The sequence below is a fragment of the Panulirus ornatus genome, chromosome 22 (genome assembly GCF_036320965.1).
Source record: "Panulirus ornatus isolate Po-2019 chromosome 22, ASM3632096v1, whole genome shotgun sequence".
Lineage (NCBI taxonomy): Eukaryota > Metazoa > Arthropoda > Malacostraca > Decapoda > Palinuridae > Panulirus > Panulirus ornatus.
This window is the reverse complement of record NC_092245.1, coordinates 16044915-16066417: the sequence shown is the minus strand read 5'-3', so window position 1 is coordinate 16066417 and position 21503 is coordinate 16044915. Positions and strand designations below refer to the sequence as shown.

Below are 21503 nucleotides of genomic sequence, written 5' to 3'. Positions count from 1 at the left end.
AGGAAGGTAGATGATAAAATGGAGAAAGGGAGGCGGAGAAGTGGTAGATGGATGGAGGAAAGGTGGGAGGAAGGATGATGTGGTAGGAAGACGGAGGGAGGGAGGGAGGGAGAGAGGGAGGGAGGGAAGGAGAGGGTAGGTGGTGGGAGGGCGTCATCATTACTGTCACTAGGAGTGCCATGAACGTCACTGCTTGACGGATGAGGCTAACCTCGACCGCCCTTCTCCCCTTCTGCGGCTCCTTCCACCTCGTCTGTTTCTGTTCCTTCCTGCATGAAGTTTTCTCTGTGATCCCTCTCGCTTTTTTCTTTTTGTCTTATCTACATTCCATTCCGTTTTCTGAAACTTCATTCATTCTTTCACTTTCTTTCTCTCTTCTTTTTCTTGATTTCTGTCTTCCAGTTTATATGATGTCGACTTTATAGCAGGAAAAATGGAGACCTGAGTCTCACAATTATGTATACAGGAAGTGTTCGTCTCCTTACAATTACTCCTGACCCTCTCCCTTCTCTCTCCCTCTCCATTTCTCTCTTTCCGTTCCACTCCCCGTTCCTTTGGTGGGAAACTCCACCATCCTCCTTTTCCTGTTCCCTCCCTCTCTCTCTTCCTCCCCACCACGAACTACGCACCCCACATCTCTTGACAAACTTACTGGGGAGACGGGGAGATCCAAGAGGCAACAGAGGGAAAAGGTAAGTAATGAGTCTCCTTTTACTCATAAAATCTTGAACAGATTTACTCACGAGTCCAACTGAGTGTGTGAACTCTCATGCTTCGAGGGCTGAGAATGATGCGTGGTTGGTCAAGTCTGATTCTATACTTTATATAAGACTTCTATCTATACAGGGTCTCGGAAGCATGCTGTATTTTATGAATTATGAATCTTGATGGTAAAGGACAATCCTCCTTGTTAATATCTGTGTATATTTCCGTGTACAATGTCAACGCTGTTTCTCTAAACATACAATATGTGTATCCTCTCTTATCTCAACACCATCAACGGTGAGTCTAACCCTCTTCCGATTGGTCGTGTGTCCTGGAGCACACATGTGGGCCGTCCTATCCTTCACCAATGTTGATATACAAAACACACTGTGCTTTCCTCCATCTATTTCTAGTCATGTGCCCCTCAAGCGATCACGTGCTCAACTGTCACCCTCCGATGTCGATGCATCATACCCACTGTACGTTCTGCCCTTGCCTCCTCGTACCTCCAAATATATGCCTTTCGACAGAAAGTATTATTATGTATATACTTACACGAAAGAAGTATATGAAATGTATATCTGAGTCGCGCAGATAGAGCTAAGAAAGCGGTGACTTACTCAAGGGAATGATATATATCCCCTTGTACCAGAGAGAGAGAGAGAGTCAGACGTAAGTGCGCAAAAGACGCACAAACATGTGTGCGCAAAGAAAGAAGAAAAACCAGAGGCACAGACACGCAAAAACAACCCACTCCAGACAAACATCCCAAACAAACATCGAAACCCCGCACAAAAACCCCACTACACAAAAACCCCTAACTACACAGGCGTTCCTCTCCCTCTTAATCCGCAAATACACCACACACACACACACACACACACACACACACACACACACACACACACACACACACACACACGTCCCTTCACCTCCTTGAGATACTAGCTCATAAAAAAATGGGAGAGGAGGGGGGTGGCACTAGTGTAAGTGTTTTTCCCTACCTCACTTTGAGCAGTATACTAGCAAATATCTATCTTTATGGTGAATCTTTCATCGACAAGTCTATCACCCCTCACACAAGGGGGGCAATTGGCCGAGGTTGTACATCAAGACAACAACTACACGCACACACACATACACATACACACACAACCCTGGATTTTTCTATTATGAGTGGCTCGTAATGCTATATAATTTGCGTGATAATCAGGGCTAGTTGATGCAACCTAAGGCTTCATCTTGAGGTATTTTATTTCCACCGAGCACGCACGGACGCCCGGCTGCGTATGGCACTGCTGAAGAAGGCGTTGACGAAGGAGCTGGTCTTCTTGCGTTACCTCTTTTGTTTCCTCGTTCCTTGGATTTGTAGCGTCTCTTGCGTTTTCTCCCGTCTTCTCTCTCTCTCTCTCTCTCTCTCTCTCTCTCTCTCTCTCTCTCTCTCTCTCTCTCTCTCTCTCTCTCTCTCTCTCTCTCTCTCTCTCTGTTGCTACCTATTTGTAATTTCCTATTTCTGCGACAAGGGAATGAAATTCTATATCATCAGGGCCCCAACTCTTTAAGTTCCTCATGAACTGGGGCCGTAATAGTGGAGAAATCCCTCTCTCTGTACCTCACAGATACGTAATCATTGTGTGTGTGTGTGTGTGTGTGTGTGTGTGTGTGTGTGTGTGTGTGTGTGTGTGTGTGTGTGTGTGTGTGTATGTGTGTGTGTGTGTATGTGTGTGTTGGTGTGTGTGGGTGTGTGGCCAAAAAGGTTCAAACGCATGCTACCTACTGCAAGTTACCTACCGTTCATTACTCTTCTAATCTGCTACATGTGCGTTTCAAATGTCTGTTAATGTTACTATTGTCACTTATCATTTAGCATCAAATTTCATCAAAATCCACCTCAGCTCATGTTAATTACTCTGCCTCCTAACCCATCTAATGGTACATTGCGTTACTTTGTGTTCTTCTCTGATCTTACTTAAACATGACTTAACATACTTATGATATGGTAATGATATTTGAGTTCCACTTACCACTAGAGATCTCTAATCTAAAGTTCCTTTAATCCTACTTAAGGCTACTTAAGAGCTTCTTGAGCTTTCTCATCGCTGTGAAATTTAACTAATGTAAAAGTTTTTACTCGTCTGAGCATCCCAAACACAAAGCGTTTCTGTCATCGTGTTGGCTAAGAGGCCAGCAGCAGAAGATAGGTGGAGGGAAACATAAGAGCGTACAGTGAGCACATTGCGTCGATATAGGAGGGCGATAGCTATTCAGAGGATGGTGTGGGTGGGTGGAGGGTACATAACAGGGGAGAAGAAGGTAGGTGGAGGCAAGGAGGCAATATAAAGCGTACAGTGAGTACAGTAAACCGACACAGGAGGGTGACAAGGTGGACCCCATAACCTAGACGGTTCTCACACCATGGAGGGCAAAAAACGGAGGAGCAAATTTAATGCCAATAAAGATATCTTTACGTGTAAGCCTAGGCCCCCTCTCTCTCTCTCTCTCTCTCTCTCTCTCTCTCTCTCTCTCTCTCTCTCTCTCTCTCTCTCTCTCTCTCTCTCTCTCTCTCTCTCTCTCACACACACACAAGAAAGAAATGCCTAACGATGAGCTATGGTGGGTCAGACGAAAACCGAGACGAGCAACAGGCTACAGAATCTTTTTTTTTCTTTTACTTTTACTTTGCATTCATAATTCCCCGGACTGGCGGGTGGTGCTTCCCCTCCGATAATAATAGTTCCCTTAACGCCTCGTTTCCGGCGATTTTATGAAGCTTAATTTGCCGACATCCGGATGCGGAGCGGAGAGAGTAATCGTGTTAATTGTTGCTGTATTTTTATACAGACACACACACACACACACACACACACACACACAGAAGCTCCTCGCGGAATGCTGAGCAAGGAATGACTTTGGCGTGATCTTTACTCCCAAAAAAGAAAGAAAATAATTTAGCTACAGAGAATTTTATGTTTTAGGAAGAGTTTATTTCCTCGTGTGTATAGTCGGTCGATCCATGTCCCAAATATCTTGAAGTATTTACCACACGCTTGCTCATCAAAGTTATCTTTGTATTGTATTATTTTTCACTGTCACAAACATTTTCATTGATAAGTATCTTGTCTATATATAAATCTATAGCTATCTGTTTCATTTTGAGAGTTTCACTTGTTTCTTTATTATGTTTCAAGTATTTAGAAGTATTTAGTATACTTTTCCCCTACAAAAATATTTTTTGACCAGGAGTTATGTTAGTAATTTTGTCTATTTCATTCTTTGGAGTCACTCTTGATTCTTCACTATGGTCTGGATTTTCTTGTATTACTATAGAAATCATCGCATTTATAATGTCCATCTACAGAGTTAGCTCCTTCTTCTTCAATCACTCTTTCTTTTCCATGTCCTCTTCCATCAAAATGATTCTCATGATTTATCAGTCTTCCTCCATTTTCATCAATATCCTCACCTTCATCTTTCTTATGTCATCTTTAAGATCTTTCATCAGGTAAACCTCATCTAAGCTTCCCCAATCTTCTTTAGGTAAACCTTCAACCAAATATCATCTTCAGCAGGTACTACTTCGTTCTAAACTCTCCATCTTCTTCAGGTACATCTTCGTCTAAACTTCTCATTTTCTTCAAGTACGTTTTCATTTAAACCACCCATTACCTTCATATATAACCTCATCTAAACTCCCCATCTTCTTCAGGTACACCCTCATCTAAACTCCCGATTTTTTTCAAGCATACCTTCATCTAAGCTCCCCCTCTTCTTATGGCACAACCCTCATTAATCTCCCCCATCTTCTTCAAGAACACGCTCATCTAAGCTCCCTATTTCTCTTCAAGCACAACTCTTATCTAGAATCCCCTTTCTCCTTTAACTTAAAAACTAAAACTAAGCTCCGCCATCTTCTTCAGGCATATCCCTCATCTAAACTCCTCTTCCTCTCCTCCTCCCCTTCTTCTTCCTCTTCTTCAAACCAAAGGCAAACTGTGAGAGTGACTCTCTCTACCCATCGCAACAGAGACTACGAGCACCAGGCTTTGGCGGTTCCCCTGCACAAGTCGATGAACGAAGCATGCCGTCCCGAGTTTCTCAGTGATTAAGAAACTTTAACTAAAAAAAAAAGAGAAAAAAAAATAGCGGTTGTGATCTGACAAATTAATTCAGGTTTCAAACCACACGCGCTTGAAGCCTTCGCCAACAAAGGGGCAAAAGCGATGGTTCGAAAGAGTTGGTTGGGTGGAGAGCACGTTTTTTTCCTCAAGGGTCATTGACGCAAACCACCTTCGTTCCCTCTACTCTCTCTCTCTCTCTCTCTCTCTCTCTCTCTCTCTCTCTCTCTCTCTCTCTCTCTCTCTCTCTCTCTCTCTCTCTCTCTCTCTCTCTCTCTATCTATCTATCTATCTCTATTTCTATCTCTCTTTCCCGTCCCTTCTTCTTTTCTTCTCCTTCCAAAATCTTTTCCACCAATCTTCGACATCATTATCAAACCTTTGTCAACTTTATCATTCTCCCTCACCCTTTCTCTCACTCACAAGTCTCTCATTCTATCTCATGATTTTTTCTTACTTTCTGTCTTTAATAATCATGTTTTGGATTACTCACTCATCTTCCTCAATTGCTTTCTTTGCACTCTCACTTTGCAATGCATATTCTTTCTGATCTTTTCTCCTCAACAACCACACGTTCCCTAACAACCCTGTCCATTGGTCCTAACACCTAAAGTTCCCCTAAACACCCCATTCTCTTTAACACCGAAGTTAGCCATAAATACCCCATTCTCCCTAAGACCCAGATTGCCCCTAAACATACCCCAATCTCCCTAACAACCAAGCTTCTACTAAACTACCCCATTCTCTCTAACTCCCAGGTTGTCCAAACACATCCGTAATAGGAAAACAATCTTCTTGATTGATCGTCCAGTTGTACTTATCAAGCCTCATGCTTCCTTTTACTTGCTTCTCCGCCTAAAACCCTTAAAACTCTTCACCAAAGACATTCATCCTCCCATCATAACCCACAGAGGAACAACGTATGTCCCTAAGACATAACCACCCTACATATAACTCCCCCAAAAGACTTTTCCTTTCGTTATCCCATGCCTCTCCCTTTCTCCTACCACCACTTACCCCAGTTTAAACTATCTCCCCCCAACCCTGCTCCCTTCTTCTCCCCATTCTGTAAACTCCCCCACAAGAATACGTTCCTTAACACTCACAACAAGTACTCCCAGTCAAAGAATTAATTTCTATCGAGCATCTGTAATTACTAACACGTCTGTCCGGGCTAATGGAGAGTAATGTAATCAGGATCACTCTAAGTGGTACAAATCATGAAAAATGACCCTAATTACCTCTACCTGTAGACCGAAAATGACAAATACGTGTCTTCCTACTGAACTGCTATAAGTCGTATCCTTCAAAGGCTCTAGATCGTCCTTGTGCGTCGGTGACAAGCGTACCAAAGTCGCTAGAGATCGAGGAGGAGAGATAATGCCCTTTGTGCGCTTGTGTCACATACCTGGCGTTGTCTATATAATAACAGAGATGTTACTAAAGGGGTGGGTGGGGAATGGAGGTAATGGCCCCCCATCCTCCTCCCCACTCCATGTGTATCGGGGCGAGAGGTCGCCTTCTGAGAAATGCGGCCTCAAGACGAGGTTACATTTCTTCCCAGAGATGGCGTTTGGCTAAAGAACCCGAAAGACAAACGGGAACCAGAGAATGCAGATAGCAATTGCCAGGGACGACGTGCAAAGTTTTTTCTTTTCTGTCTTAGAGAAGATTTTTGCGCTGGTTTATTAACGTGGGAAAAGGACGCACGGGAAATAGAATATACGGTCCACGAGAAAAATGGAATTGTAGAGGCCACTAAATTCCACAGCGAAAGTTCCAACCACCGCGAGAGGCGATAAGAAAAACATTGGAACCTTCATCGGGTCACATAAATCAAGTGACGAAAACGAGGGCTTCCAAATAGATAGCGAGCGACGGAGGGAGGAGGAGGAGGAGGAGGAGGAGGAAGGGGAGGAGGAGGAGCAGGAGGAGGGGGAGGAGGAGGAACAGCATATGATTCTAGGATTTTCAGGGAAAAGTTACGTGTTTTTTTAATGTTACTTGCATTAAAACTTGAAATGTAAATCATTATATTCATTTAATGATGTAACGCTACTGGAGGGACACGAAACAGCTGACCAGCAGTTTGAAATATTAACACATGAAATGTCAAAGACGTCGAAAAGGCCTAGAGAGAGAGGGGGGGTTGATAAATAAACATAGACCAGAAGAAGCATAAGGCAGAGGAGAGAATGATGATGACAAATGATGGTGTGTGTGTTTGTGTGTGTGTACGTGTGTATATGTGTGTGTGTGTGTGTGTGTGTGTGTGTGTGTGTGTGTAGTCAGACACCCTCTCCAGGAGCACTTGTCAAGTTGCTCTATCTGTTGTGGAAGAACGAGTCGAAGTCACAGTGTCTTAAGCATCTTCTCTCTCTCTCTCTCTTATCAGACAGCGGGGTGCCCATGGATGTTAGGAATATAGTCACTAGCAATCATTATTGAAGTTAACAACTAAGAAAGAATTCTGAAACACTTGATATGCAAAATTGAGGGAAGGGATTACATGGCCTGTCATTTCAAGATATAGGAGGGAGCTGATGTCATATTGTAACTAGACGAACACTTGTGCCAGAAAGGGACGCAATCTCATGTTGATAAGAGAGATAAGAAAAATCGAACTGAAAGCGAAGCTATCGATATTAGAAGGAAAAACGAATATATATATATACGTACGGCTAGAATAGAATAAGATTAGAGAAAACATTAGATGAAAAATCCCTTCGTTATGATGGCTTAACCTTTGACCTCAACCTTGAGGGTCAGATCAAAGGTCATGTCATCATATCTTAAGGTCGAGTCGTTGTTATCAAGGATCGCATGGTTGCATTCAAGGATCGTACCGTCGTGCTCGAGGATCTTAACGCCGTACTCAAGCATCGTACCGTCGTGCTCAAGCATCGTACCATCGTACTCAATCGTTACCCGTCGTAACCAATAATCGTACCGTCTTACTCAAGCATCGTACCGTCTTACTCATGGATCGTCGTACCGTCTTACTCAAGCATCGTACCGTCGCACTCAAGGATCGTACCGTCGCACTCAAGGATCGTACCGTTGTGCTGAAGAATCGTACCGTCGTCCTCAAGGTTCGTGCCACAGTGCAGGAGGAACGTACTGTCGCGCTCAAGGATTCGTATCGTCGTGCTCGAGGAATAGTAAACTGCGATGATAAAGGAGGGGAAAGGTGGAGTATATTGGTTACTTGTGGGTCGGCTGTTTAAGACAGATGCCTCTCAATTGACCCCATTGTTAACCTTACACAATTGATCGTGTCAGCTGCCCTGTGCTTTTTCTTTTTTTTTTTTTGTCTTTTTTTCAAAACAAAAAGTCTTGATGCTTAACGACTGTTAATCAATGTCGTCTAGAGAGTTATAGAGAGGAAGGTGGGTGATATTATAGAAAAAGATATTTTTTTATATTTGGCAAGATCTATTTGCACATGAAATATATATTATTTTTTTCTGAAATATGAAATTTTTCAAGGTAAAATATTTCACTGTTCTGAATTTTTCTTATTCATTTTTGATATTCCTTGTTCCTTTCATATATATACATATATATATATATATATATATATATATATATATATATATATATATATATATATATATATATATATATATATACATATATATATATATATATATATATATATATATATATATATATATATATACATATATATATCCTTTTTTCTATTACATTAACGGAGGAATCATCATTTTCTTCCATAGCTTAACATAATTATGACAGCAAAAGTTTCATGATTATGTGAGTTTTACTCATTGTATTATCTTGTCTTTCTCATAAACAAGAAGAAGATGAAGAAAAAGAGGAAAAAAATGAAGAAGAAGAAGAGGAAGAAGAAGAAGAAGAAGAAGAAGAAGAAGAAGATGAAGAAGAGGATAAAGAAGAAGAAGAAAAAGAAGATGAAGAAGAAGAAAAAGAAGAAAAAGATGAAGAAGAAGAGGAAGAAGAAGAGGAAGAAGACGAAGAAGAAGAAGTAGAAGAAAAAGAAGAAAGAAGATGGAGGAAGAAGATGAAGTAAAGAAAGGTAAAAAGAATCTGGTTCTTTCAGTAACTTCTTCGAGTCTCTCACAAACAATCATTGCGTTTTTCACAACGCCCCTGGAGGAAGGGGATGACTTCATCAAGTCACAGGTGCCTTTTTTTTTCTGACGTCATCCTCTGTCTGTGTGGTAATCCGAACCTCTTAATGATTTTACAATTTACCCTCTGCACTGTCTCCCACAACCCCACCCCACCCCCGTGCCTGGCTTTTTGCTTGACGGAATCTGAAGGCCCCTGGAAGTTTCAGTCCAACGCGTCCAGAGGCCATAAATCATGAGGGGTCCCCCCATCCCCCCCCATTCCACTCCGCCACCAGCATCCCAAAAAGTCAGAAAATGTATATACACGGAAAAGACCGCACCCCCCCCCCCCACTTCCTCTCTTCCCCCCCGCAAAACGTTTTCTTTTTTTTTCTTTTAAATCGTGATTCGTTTTATATCTTGAGGTGGAGGGGATCTATATCTATGTTTCTGTCTATGTCTAAGTCTATGACTATGTCTGTGTTTATGTCTATGTCAGTGTTTGTGTCTACGTGTCTGTGTCTATGTCTATGTTAATGTTTGTGTCTATGTGTCTATGTTAATGTCAGTGTCTATGTCAACGTGTCCATGTGAAACACCCGCCAAAAACGGTTCTAAATCGTAATAAGTATTATACTTTGAGGCGAGAGAGAGAGGAAGGGAGGAAGGGAGGTAAGGGAGGGAGAGAAATTGATGAGCGCTGGCAATCTTAAGTTGGAATAAATTTCTTTAAGGCAGGCAGGGGGGCGAGGTTATTGCCATTCAGCAGCGATAAAGCATTTATGTTCGGGTTTATAATTGAGGGTGCCGGGGGATGGAGAACAAATCGAGGAGTGTCGGGTTTATATAAGTGGGTTTAAGTGGTTTAACATCTCAAGTCATGGTTTTTTTTTTTTTTCTAATATAGCATACGTGGGTGGGTGGGAAGGGTTATAGGAAGATAGATAGGAGGACTAGATATAGAGAGATAGATTTGCATCTAAGGGTAATTCCAAGTCAGGAGATTCGAAGAAAATAATGAATCTATTGATTCAAGAGTTATGAATGAATGGATGTGTGTATGTCCTGTGCGTCTGTTGCAATTCATGTGTCTATGTGTGTATGGCCAGGTATGTCTGTACTTGTGTATAGCCAAATTTGTGTATGCATTTGTACAGCAATATATTTATAGTTATAGGTATGTTCTTACATTGTGTATAGCCAAATTTGTGTATGAATTTGTACAGCAATATATCTATAGTTTGTGTATATAGTCAAGGGTGTGTACACTTATGTTTGAGGAAGTGTATATATATATATATATATATATGTATGTTTAGATAAGGATGCAGACGTATAAGAATAAAAAAGACAACACTTAAAACCTGCCTTAGAAATAGGTATTAAACCAAATCAACAAGAGAGAGTAACGAAAGACAATAAAAGAACTCAAAGAATCAGAACACAGAACAAGAAATTCTGGCAATAAAGATGCGACACAGAGAAAAAACAAAGAAAAGGCGACCAGAGGAGGGGATAGAAAATGAAATATCATCTCAATATTCATAACCTTGGTGTTGGTGACGCTGAGGAGGAAGGGGGAGTGGGGGAGAAAGGCTGGGGGTTGGGAGAAGGGGCGGGAGGCGGCTTGGTGGCACTGGAGAAGAGGAGGGAGGGAGGGAGGGGGTCATGTGGTACTTGAGGGTGGGGATGTGAGGGGGAGAGAGAGAGAGAGAGAGAGAGAGAGAGAGAGAGAGAGAGAGAGAGAGAGAGAGAGAGAGAGAGAGAGAGAGAGAGAGAGAGAGAGAGAGAGAGAAGGGTCGTCACTGTGGCACTTGCGGGAATGCGGTGGGAGGAAGAGGAGGAAGAGGAGGAGGAAGGAGTTCTCTGTGGAACGGGAGGAGGAGGAGGAGGAGGAAGATGGGGAGGAGAAGGACAGACAGGGGTGAGGGAGGGAGGGAGGGAGGTAGTAGTTCTCTCCTCTTGCACTGGGGGAGGGCCACAAGGAGACAGCAGAGTGGCACTTCCTCTGGCACTCTCGTCATATTAAGGAGCTCGCGAAGCTGGAGAACTCGCGATTTATGGAGACCCCCCCTTCCTCCTTCTCCTCCTCTCCCTCCTCAACTCCCACTACACGTAATAAGAAAAAGGGGAGGAATGCTAGCTTGACTGAGGAAGGCTTTAGAGGGAGATTTTTTTTTTTTTTTGGAGGGAGCGTTGGTTCCTGTGGAGCAAGGGGAAATTTTGGAGGGAGGGTTTGTTTATGTGGAGCAAGGGGAAATCTGGAGGGTGTGTTGGTTTCTGTGAGGCAAAAGGGTATTTTTAGAAGGATTGTTGGTTTATGTGGAAGAGGCTTTCAGGGAGTGTTGGTTTATGTAGAGGGGGATTTAGAGGGAGTGTTGGTTTATATAGAGTTTTTCTTATGGAAGGAGTGTTGGTTTATGTGAAGGTAGGGTATTGGAAGAAGTATTGGTTTATCTGGAGAGCCTTTAGTGGTGTTGGTTTAGGTGGAGGGGATAGGGGATTGTCGGTTTATATGGTGGGTGTATAGAGGTTGAAATTTTATGTATGTGGGGCCTACCTATGTGAGGTGGTAGAGTATCTTAATGTATGTAGAAGCTTAGATAGAATGATACAGGCTGATATCTACATTTGCACATGAAGAATACAGAAATGGTAGTTGTTGAGACGAAGTATAAAGCAAATGGAAGAGATCAAGGAAAGTGACTGGATTAGAAGAAGGAAAATCATATAGATAGATATGATTATCTAAGTGACTGATGAAGATGAATGACTCGGTAATCAGACACATAGATAAGGACTTTGATGTATAGTAAATGAGCAATTACAACAAAGATTCGAGTACCACTGATACGAAAGTAGGAAAATGATCAAATTCATGACAGAATGTGTGTAAGTGTGTGCAGATCATATAGACATATCAGAAAAAAGGTATTTGATTAAGAGATAGAAACCTTACCCTCTAAGTTTTCTATGATGACAGGAAAAAAGAGAAAAAGACAAAAGGAATAGATTATGCACACACACTCACACACACAAAAGACAATAAGAAACTTGTAGAGACTACTTTTGCAGTCTGTTTCGTCTGATGCTTTTTTGTTTTCTCCTTTTTTTATCCCACTGTTTTGGCTTTGAGTCAACTTTGGGTTGAGGTAGACCTTTTCTTATGGCTTATGATAATATGACAGGTGATCAGAGAAACCAACTGAAGAAAATAAGCCCCAGAGAGAGAGAGAGAGAGAGAGAGACCCCCATTCTACACAGAAAAAGTAACCCTATAGAGAGACAGACAGACAGAGACAGACCCCTCTCACCCTCGGAGAAAAAGGTAACCCCAGAGAGAGAGAGAGAGAGAGAGAGAGAGAGAGAGAGAGAGAGAGAGAGAGAGAGAGAAGTGTGTAACCAACCCCCATTCCCCTTCCTTTCTTCCTCCCCCAGATAGAAAAAAAAAAAGAGGTAACCCCCAGAAAGAAGAATTCGTGGAAAGTTGCGGGGAGGACGGATCCTGGGGTAAAATTGGGCTGTCAGTCGCAGCCGCTCCTCCTGACATGTCTGGACGTGTCGGCCCGCCTGCCGCCACCCTGGTTGTCATGGTTACCAGGCCCCCACACTGTTGCCACAACGAGGGTCCTACCTTCTCCTCCTTGCCAAGAAAAATAGGGTCATTGAATGCAAGTGTCGTATATATGTATGTTTACATGCATGTATCTATCTATGTATATATACATATATACACACACACACACACACACACACACACACACACACACACACACACACACATACATATATATATATATATATAGAGAGAGAGAGAGAGAGAGAGAGAGAGAGAGAGAGAGAGAGAGAGAGAGAGAGAGAGAGAGAGAGAGAGAGGCAAATGCATATACTCCTTTTCAAATGATATGTGAAATACATACCTGCATACTGTACAAATCCAGCGGTAAGAGGAAAGTGCCATTCTGGAAGTACACCACACAAAAAAAAAGAAGATAAAAGACAGAGGAGAAGAAGAAGAAAAAAAAATCTCATAAATTAAACTGGTTTTCTTACCTAAGGTATGCCACATCTTGGCCTTGGCAATACTGCGGCTGCTAGACTCCAGCCTCGCAAGTATTGCCAACGACATTTTACCCCCGAATTCAAAAACGTCACTTAGCATTAAGCTGCAACTTTTGCTCAAGGGTGGGTTCCTCCTTACTACACTGGAGCGGTCTAAACTTTGAGATTTGTATTTCTTTTTCTGATGTCTCATATGTCTTTGGATCTTATCTACCTTTCATGGAGTAATAGGAATGATTGAGGGGGAAGGGGGTGGAAGAGAGAGAGAGAGAGAGAGAGAGAGAGAGAGAGAGAGAGAGAGAGAGAGAGAGAGAGAGAGAGAGAGAGAGAGAGAGAGAGAGAGAGAGACGCCAACAGAGGGCTACAAAGATGAGGGCAGAAATGACACAGGCAGATAGAAAGACACAGAAGGACAGACGCAAGAGAAAGACGAAGAAGACATAGAGAGTGAGAGAAAGAGACAGGCACAGACCGTGTGATCAGGTAAATTCCTTTTTCATCCACGGGAAATGAAACACGATCAGTTCCCAGGTGCACTTTCGTGCAATGATCACACCATCAGGGGAGATACATGAAAGAAATATAACAGTCATAGATTTCTTTGCTTATGGCACGTTCTCGTGGTTTCAGGAGAACCATACACACACACAAACACACACACACACACACACACACACACACACACACACACACACACACACACACACATACACACACACACACCCTCACGACCCCTCGTCTATATACGCATCACGCAGACCCTTAAGAATGACGCACGGGGATGCGAGAGTGTGTGCTGCACATAGGAAAACACGGAAGCCCATATAAATAAGAAAATAAATCTGAAATTTAGATTCATAGAGGGAGGGTGCAGCGGCCCCCCTGCCCCCTTCTTCCCCCTCTCCTCCTTTTCCATCGTCTGTTTCCCCCTTCCCCCCGCGTTTTGTTCCCTGTGCCAGCCAGCTGCCTAGACATTGCTACGCACCAAGTAAAGCAGCTGGTCTTCCGATCCACTCTAAATGTACATACCAAAGTGTCCCTCTCTCTCTCTCTCTCTCTCTCTCTCTCTCTCTCTCTCTCTCTCTCTCTCTCTCTCTCTCTCTCTCTCTCTCTCTCTCTCTCTCTCTCTCTCTCTCTCTCCTGCCATGGCCTCTCCCATTTCCCTTCTTCCCTCCTGATCTCTCTCTCTCTCTCTCTGACCCAACCACCCACCTCCTCCTTCCTCCTCTCCACCTCCCCCCGCCAGCTCTCATCATCGCCACTGGAATCCTTTTGGCATTCCTGGGTGTCTTGAGGTTACAGGGAGAAGTATTTCAAATATGGGATAAATCGGGTGAGGGAGGGAGGGAGGTCGGCGTGGGGCCTTATGATAAAATTTTGATAGGGGGAGGAGAGAGAGAGAGATGCCAGGGGAGAGGGAGGGAGATATTTGGGATGAGCGGTTGCAAAGGGGGAGATGGAAAGAGATCTGGTTCTTTTGATACATAGATAGATAGATAGATAGATAGATAGATGGATAGATAGGTGAAAAGATAGATAGATACATATAGTATGCGATATCATAATATCAAGTGGGAGGTGAAGGAAAATAAGACTAATAGTAATGAATGAAGCAACCATGAACCGCTGTGAAAGAAGAAAAAAGAGTGGTCAAATGAAAGAAGAATCACTCATGAGGACCATCTCCCAAGGACCCCAAATGACTGTATATGAGATTCAGTCTCTGACAACTAGTAACTGACAGTCAGTAACTGACAGTCAGTAAATGATTGCCAGTGACCTGTCAACGGTTGAGAATGAAGACCCCGGTCAACCTATATTTGTTATTCACATCAATACACATCCTTTTTTTTTTCTAACACGTACTAGACCTCCCATCCTACCTACAAACGTTCTATCCCTCTGTGACCAGTGATTCTTGACCGTCCTGTCGGTAAAAAAGAAGCCAAAAATCCTTCCCAGCACCATCCTACCTCCGTAATATCCTGCGCCATCCCCCAAATCCCAAAACACTCCCCTTGGGCCATCTCTCGGGAGTCGTAGGAGGGGCTAGAATCCCTCACTATCCCCAAGGGTTGAGCCACAAGCGCGCTCAATATAGCGGAACATTGCTCGTATTAGCTCAAATGGACGAAGGGGATTTGTAGCGAGGAATGGTGGTGGAGGAGGGGGACTTGGACTTGGCAAGACCACCACCGCCAGCAGAGAGAGAGAGAGAGAGAGAGAGAGAGAGAGAGAGAGAGAGAGAGAGAGAGAGAGAGAGAGAGAGAGAGAGAGAGAGAGAGAGAGAGAGAGAGAGAGAGAGAGAGAGAGAACAAAACAGATAATCAGGTTGAGGCAGGCGAACATATCGAGTGAATGATAGATAAACAGATAGATGCATAGATAGATGCAGACAGTATTTGACAGATAGATAGATAGATAGATAGATAGATAGCTGCTGGCAATACTTGACAGATAGATAGAGAAACGCCTGGACATATACGTAAATAGAAGGAAAGATTATTAAAGAAAAGCATAAAATGATGCTAATAGGAATGAAATGCTCTTAAACGATAATGGCGAGGGATGGAAAAGTGAAAGATGATAAAGAATTCGATTTCATTAAAGGAGAGGAAGGCAATTATAAATGAGTCCCTCATTTATTATTCTTTACTTCCTCCCTCCTTAAGTCCATGTCTCCTCTTTCCCTTCCTCCATTAATCAGTGTGTCAGTTACTCCTCCTCCATCCTTTCTCCTTCTATGTTTCTCTTTGCTTTCTCCATTAATCTCTTCATTCTATCAACCTTTTTCCTTCCCTCCATCCAACCAACTCTCTTTCTGTCCTTCCTCACCCTCGTTCCCTTCACGCCTCACCCATTTCCCTACATCCCTCCCTAACTCTTACCTCTCCTTCCACCCCTCTCACCTCTCCTCCTCCTCCTCTTTTTATCCCTTTATCTGTGTCCTATCCACCTTCTCTCTCTACCTCCCTCCTTCCGTCCCGTCTCTTCCTCTTTCTCCCTTCCACTCTCTCTCCCTACTTATCCCTCTCTCTGTCTCCTTCTCCCTCCCCACACTCTCACTCTCTACCTCCCTTCCTCGCTACCACCTCTATCCCCCTCCCTCGAACTATCCGTGGCTCCCCTTTCTCCCCCTCTTCTTCCTCCCTACATAAATACCCATCTTCACCCCAGACATGATGTTACTTACCCTCACCACACAAGTTGTTCGACGAGGCAGTGGAGGAGTCCCGGGTTCTCACAGCTCGAAAAGTCCCTTCTCCCTAAGTCATTTTCACCTCTCCCTCTCTGCCTCTCTCCCTCACCCTCTTCCCCTCACTTTCACGCCGGATTCGCTCGATTTACCATATTGTTTTCGTGATCGGCGTCTTCCGATTCATAGTATTCTCCAGTAAAAATCGGTTGTTTGGGAGGTGGGAGGCCTTTGACCGCCACAACAAAACAGGCCTCTAAAGGAAGGGAAACATCAGGATATGTATCATGAATGATATATATATATATATATATATATATATATATATATATATATATATATATATATATATATATATATATATATATATATATATATATATATATATATATACATATATATATATATATATATGTGTGTGTGTGTGTGTGTGTGTGGGTCACATGGGTATGCATGCGAAAGATGTGGATAAATATACGAAAAAGTCACGCTGATGAGAGAGAGAGTTCGAAGAGTTGAAAAGGGAAAGGAAGGAGGGGAAGGGATTCAACGGAAGGAAAGGAAAAGGGGAAGAGGGGGGATGCATGTGGAGGAAAACAAGAGGCCTTTACCCCTGACAGCACTGACAAAAAAAAATTACTGCACAAAAGGAGCTGAAGGACTGGTAGGAATTTCAAGCCTCCGGGAAAGGAGAGAGGGGAAGTGAGTAACGGAAAGGGTGAGAAATGAATGAACAAAAGAACAGTGGGTGAAAGGACAGCTATTTAGAACATGGGAGAACATGAAGGGGAACAGATAACATAGGAGAGAGAGAGAGAGAGAGAGAGAGAGAGAGAGAGAGAGAGAGAGAGAGAGAGAGAGAGAGAGAGAGAGAGAGAGAGAGAGAGAGAGAGAGAGAGAGAGAAGGAAAAAGCTCTGAGAAACATGAAATGGTAAAAGGGAGGAACTTGACTTGAGAAGGTTCGAGGGTTAGAAAATGCGGCGAGTACTGAGAGGTGGGCTGGAGGGAACAGGAGGGTAGAAAGGGAGTTTGTGGTTACGTTACAAGGGGGGGGGAATTGGGGGGAGTTTTGGACGTGTGAGGAAGGGGTAGGCGGAGGGGAGGGGAAGGACAGCTGGAAAGAGAGAGAGAGAGAGAGAGAGAGAGAGAGAGAGAGAGAGAGAGAGAGAGAGAGAGAGAGAGAGAGAGAGGTCCCCACGCCTTCCACGGTTCCCGCAGTTGTGCCTATGAACGGGCATGTGATTTATGTTCGAATTCCTGATTATATTTATAAACGCCCAGGCTGGGATAACAGAATGGGGAGACGGGTAAAAATCCCCACTGCTTTGGGATATTAATGGGGTGAATCCCGATTTTTTTTGACGAGGATTTTGCTCTGAAAATTCCTGAGCGTTAGGGAGAGAAAGGGAGTGTGTTGGGGGCGATGCCTTACGAAATGACTTCGATGATCCAAACGCAAGAAATCTCGAACCTAGGACGGTACTGATTCTAAAGCACTGACGCATAAAAGAATGATTGATTTATCATAAGTTCTTCAGCGAAGGATAGATAAAACAGAACATGTTAATACGTTGATAACGCACGGAAATGTATTCTTGTAGACACTTTGTCTGGTTAAAAGAAAAAGCAATTGAATACTCCCGGTGTCTCGAAGCGCTTCGAATAACAGCTCAAAGATAGAATTGCTCAAGAGAGGATATATATCGCAACATCACACGCGATGGGAGTCATGGGCAAGACAAAAACTTTATATATCCCAAAACTGAACATCCCCCCCCCAAAAAAAAAATCTATATGTCCCAAAACCGAACAAAAAAACTTAAATATCCTCAAACTGGCAGAAAGAAAAATAATCATGACTTCCCCCATAAAAAAAAAAGTCGGCCTCCCAATATCCTTTTTCTCTTGCCCGAAGAAAACTCAAAAATGAAATTCCTAAGGAGTCTTTAAGTATTCTTTTGAACAAATGCAAATGCAGCGGCCGCGTCCTTCGGGAATTGCTAAAGAGAATTCTTTCCTCTCATAGTGTGTTGGTTGGTTGCCATGCCCTAAGGGTCTGCTCCATGGGATATTGTGTGCTGGTGTAGATATTATTTACATGTTTGTGTGTGTGTGTGTGTGTGTAGAGGTTTTGCGTCTCCGTGTTTTTCTTTCGTATGTAGGGATGAATACAGTTTTCTTCTCTCTCTCTCTCTCTCTCTCTCTCTCTCTCTCTCTCTCTCTCTCTCTCTCTCTCTCTCCCTCTGTTTTTTCTCCCTTTAATCTCTTTTCTTTTCCTTGCTTTCTATATTCATACTTTAGTTAGAGTCCCTCTATCCTTCTCGTACAGAAACAATTGTTGAATGACATACCGCAGGCCCCCGTAGATAATTAAATGTAATCTCCCCTTTGTTTAATTTCCCTTTCTACTTTGAGGGCGGGAGGAGTTACGCAGGAGGGTGGAGTGGGAGGAGTGGGAGGAGGTGAAGTGGGTGTTGATGCGCTGGATTCATCTCTACTTAACATGAGTAAAGATGAGTTTTAGATGCTCATCGCTGTTGGGTAAAAGATGAAGGGGTGAGTAGGGATGAGACCATGAAGGAGAATAGAGGTGGAAGAAGAGGAGGGGGTGGAAGAGGAGGGATAAGAAGAGAATGAAGAAAAAGTGTGAAATTGTTAGAATTGATGAAAAAGAGAGGATAGAAAACAGTGCCTAAGAAGTCTTAGAAACAGAACAATGGAGAAATCAGCGAAAAAGAGCCAGTGTTTTTTTAGACTATCCTTACTCTCCTTAACCCTCCTACTCTCTCTCCCATTTCATGTCAGTCCCCTCACCCTATCTCTCCCATCATCCCATACATCGTAAAAAGACTAAGTTATTATCTAGAAAAAAAAAAAAGATCTCAAACAACCACAGTCAATCTATCCAGCCATTTTGTAATACCTATCCACTTGTCCACTTGTCTTAAGACCTTTCCCACTTATCTATCCCTCCATCGCTCCCTTGCAGCTGCCCTTACATAACCTCTACAAAGATAGTCTTATCAGCAAGATAGAAAAAAGAAAATCATTAAAAGAATAGTAATACCTTGAATCTATTTTCCTCCCTTCTTCCTCTGTCCTCTGGTATTTCCTATCTCTCTGTCCTTTAGCTCCCTGCTCATCCATCGACTGTTCTATCCCTTGGAGCCGTTCTTACATAATCTCGACAAAAATAATCCTAGCAACAAAGTAGAACTTTACAACCTCAAACTGAATAATTATATATTCGTGTAGAGGGCGAGTTCCTCTCCTTAGTGTGAATTAAGAACTACAAGACACCTCTGAAAAACCTCTGTCCAATTAGGCCAATTAATGGGTAGTTGGGTAATTAGCTTAAGTAGCTGGTGTGGCGAACAAGGAGGAAGTAAAACACATACTTAGGCACTATTATTTACCAGACGACTCTCTCTCTCTCTCTCTCTCTCTCTCTCTCTCTCTCTCTCTCTCTCTCTCTCTCTCTCTCTCTCTCTCTCTCTCTCTCTCTCTCTCTCTCTCTCTCTCTCTCTCTCTCTCTCTCTCTCTCTCTCTCGTCCATTATTGTTAGAGGATATTCATTAATCACTTGCTAGAGGGTATCGCTTGAGAGGATTCTCATTATGGTAATTTGTGAATAACAAGGGTGGCGTTGGTGGTTGAGGAGGAGGGGATGGTTGGTTGGGGATGGATGGGAAGTGTAGGGGGGAGGAAGTAAGTGTAGGCGGGGCACTGAGGAGGGGGGAGCAAAGTGGAAAAAGGGGCAAGAAAGGTTGGTGTTGATGGTGTAATTGATGATGTAATTGATGCGTATTTAACTTTGGATCTACGGTATATTATTTTTTTTTTTCAGAGGTAGATGATGGCAATGTATTTTTTGTTTTCAGTGGGCAAAGAACACATTGTCCCTTTTTTTGCAGTGATAAGTCAATATATTGAGAATGTTAGAACCCAAATGCTTTGCTGGGGTTAGGGGGTAAGGACTCAAATGTCTTCTTTTGTTGGGGTATGGACTTCAATGTCTTTTCTAGGGAGCTGAAGACCACAGTGAATCATTTAAGGGGAGTTGAAGATTCTGATATCTCTTCCGTTATAATTTTGCTCCAGTTGAAGTATGTAAACAGAAATTGATTTCTGTATCATGTCTATCTTTGACTACGAGAATATCTCATTTCTTTTTTGCTTTATAAATAAATTCAGAAAATGGCAGATTACATAACACACGAAGAAAATTACATAATTGATTTGGTACACATTTTTCACGTGAACTGGCCATTTAAAATAGTTTTTAGATATTAAGAAATTTTCTTCACTCTTAATTAGTTGACTAAAACAGATATGCATAACACAAGACTGGAATACGGAAAAGCAAATGTCCTGTTATCCCGAATACCTGCCCTGTTACCCCAAATACCTGTCCTGTTACCCCAAATACCAGGACACTGTGGTGAAGTAATCCGTGATCTATTATCTCCAAGCCTTCGTAACTCAGATTTCCACACCCTCTTGCCAACCTGGGCGACTACCATCTCCTCCTTCCTTATTCACTAGTCTCCTCTTCCTCCTCCCCCTCCTCCTCCTCCCCCTCCTCCTCCTCCTCCTCCTCCTCCTCACCACCACCACCACCACCACCGCCGCCCCTACAACCTTTCCCTCCAACAAACCACAACACCACCACCACCACCACCCGTACTCCATCACTATCACCCAGCCAGTGGAAAGGTACTGTTATCAGAAAAAAAAGAAAAGGCCACTATCTTCCCCCCCTTCTGATCTGTCACTAAAGACGAATTGCTACACGAAGCACTATTGAGGTTGGGCATTAAAGATGCTCTCTAAATCCCCTGGTCGTATCACACTTTCCTTCCCCGCTTTTCCGAAAGGGCAAAAACACCTTTTTGCAAAAGACAGAGAAAAATAATGATGATTCTATTACAGCAATGAAAATTTATACTATATATATATATATATATATATATATATATATATATATATATATATATATATATATATATATATATATATATATATATATATAAATATATATATATATATATATGAATCTCTCCACTTCCTTTTCGAAACACCTTTTCAACCTCTTCTTCTCTTCTTCCAAAAAATGTTCAGAAAAAACAAAGGCAAATCATTTTTTTCCCTCCATTTACATGTGAGGTGAGTCTCCTGCTCCCCTTATCGCCTCTTTACCTTCCTTCTTCCGCTTTCCTCCCTTTGCCCTCCCTTGGCCTCCCCCTCTCTCGCCACCCCCAACCCATCCCTCAACCCTTTTCACTCTATCCCCGTTTCAGCAGCAATGATGGTAATGCATCATCAAT

The 21503-nt window shown here is 42.8% G+C and overlaps 1 protein-coding gene and 1 long non-coding RNA gene across 14 annotated transcripts in view; one reads left to right on the top strand and one right to left on the bottom strand.

Moving 5' to 3' along the window:
- The window catches only part of LOC139756572 (homeotic protein ultrabithorax-like), an 821256-nt gene that overhangs the window by 142988 nt on the left and 656765 nt on the right, over nucleotides 1-21503 (bottom strand). The gene's annotated exons all lie outside the window — the stretch shown is intronic.
- The window catches only part of LOC139756573 (uncharacterized), a 117989-nt gene that overhangs the window by 43156 nt on the left and 53330 nt on the right, over nucleotides 1-21503 (top strand). For both annotated transcript variants that reach the window (XR_011714388.1, XR_011714387.1), the window contains exon 2: nucleotides 8645-8880. This is a non-coding gene — a long non-coding RNA (uncharacterized lncRNA). The remainder of the gene's footprint in view (nucleotides 1-8644; nucleotides 8881-21503) is intronic.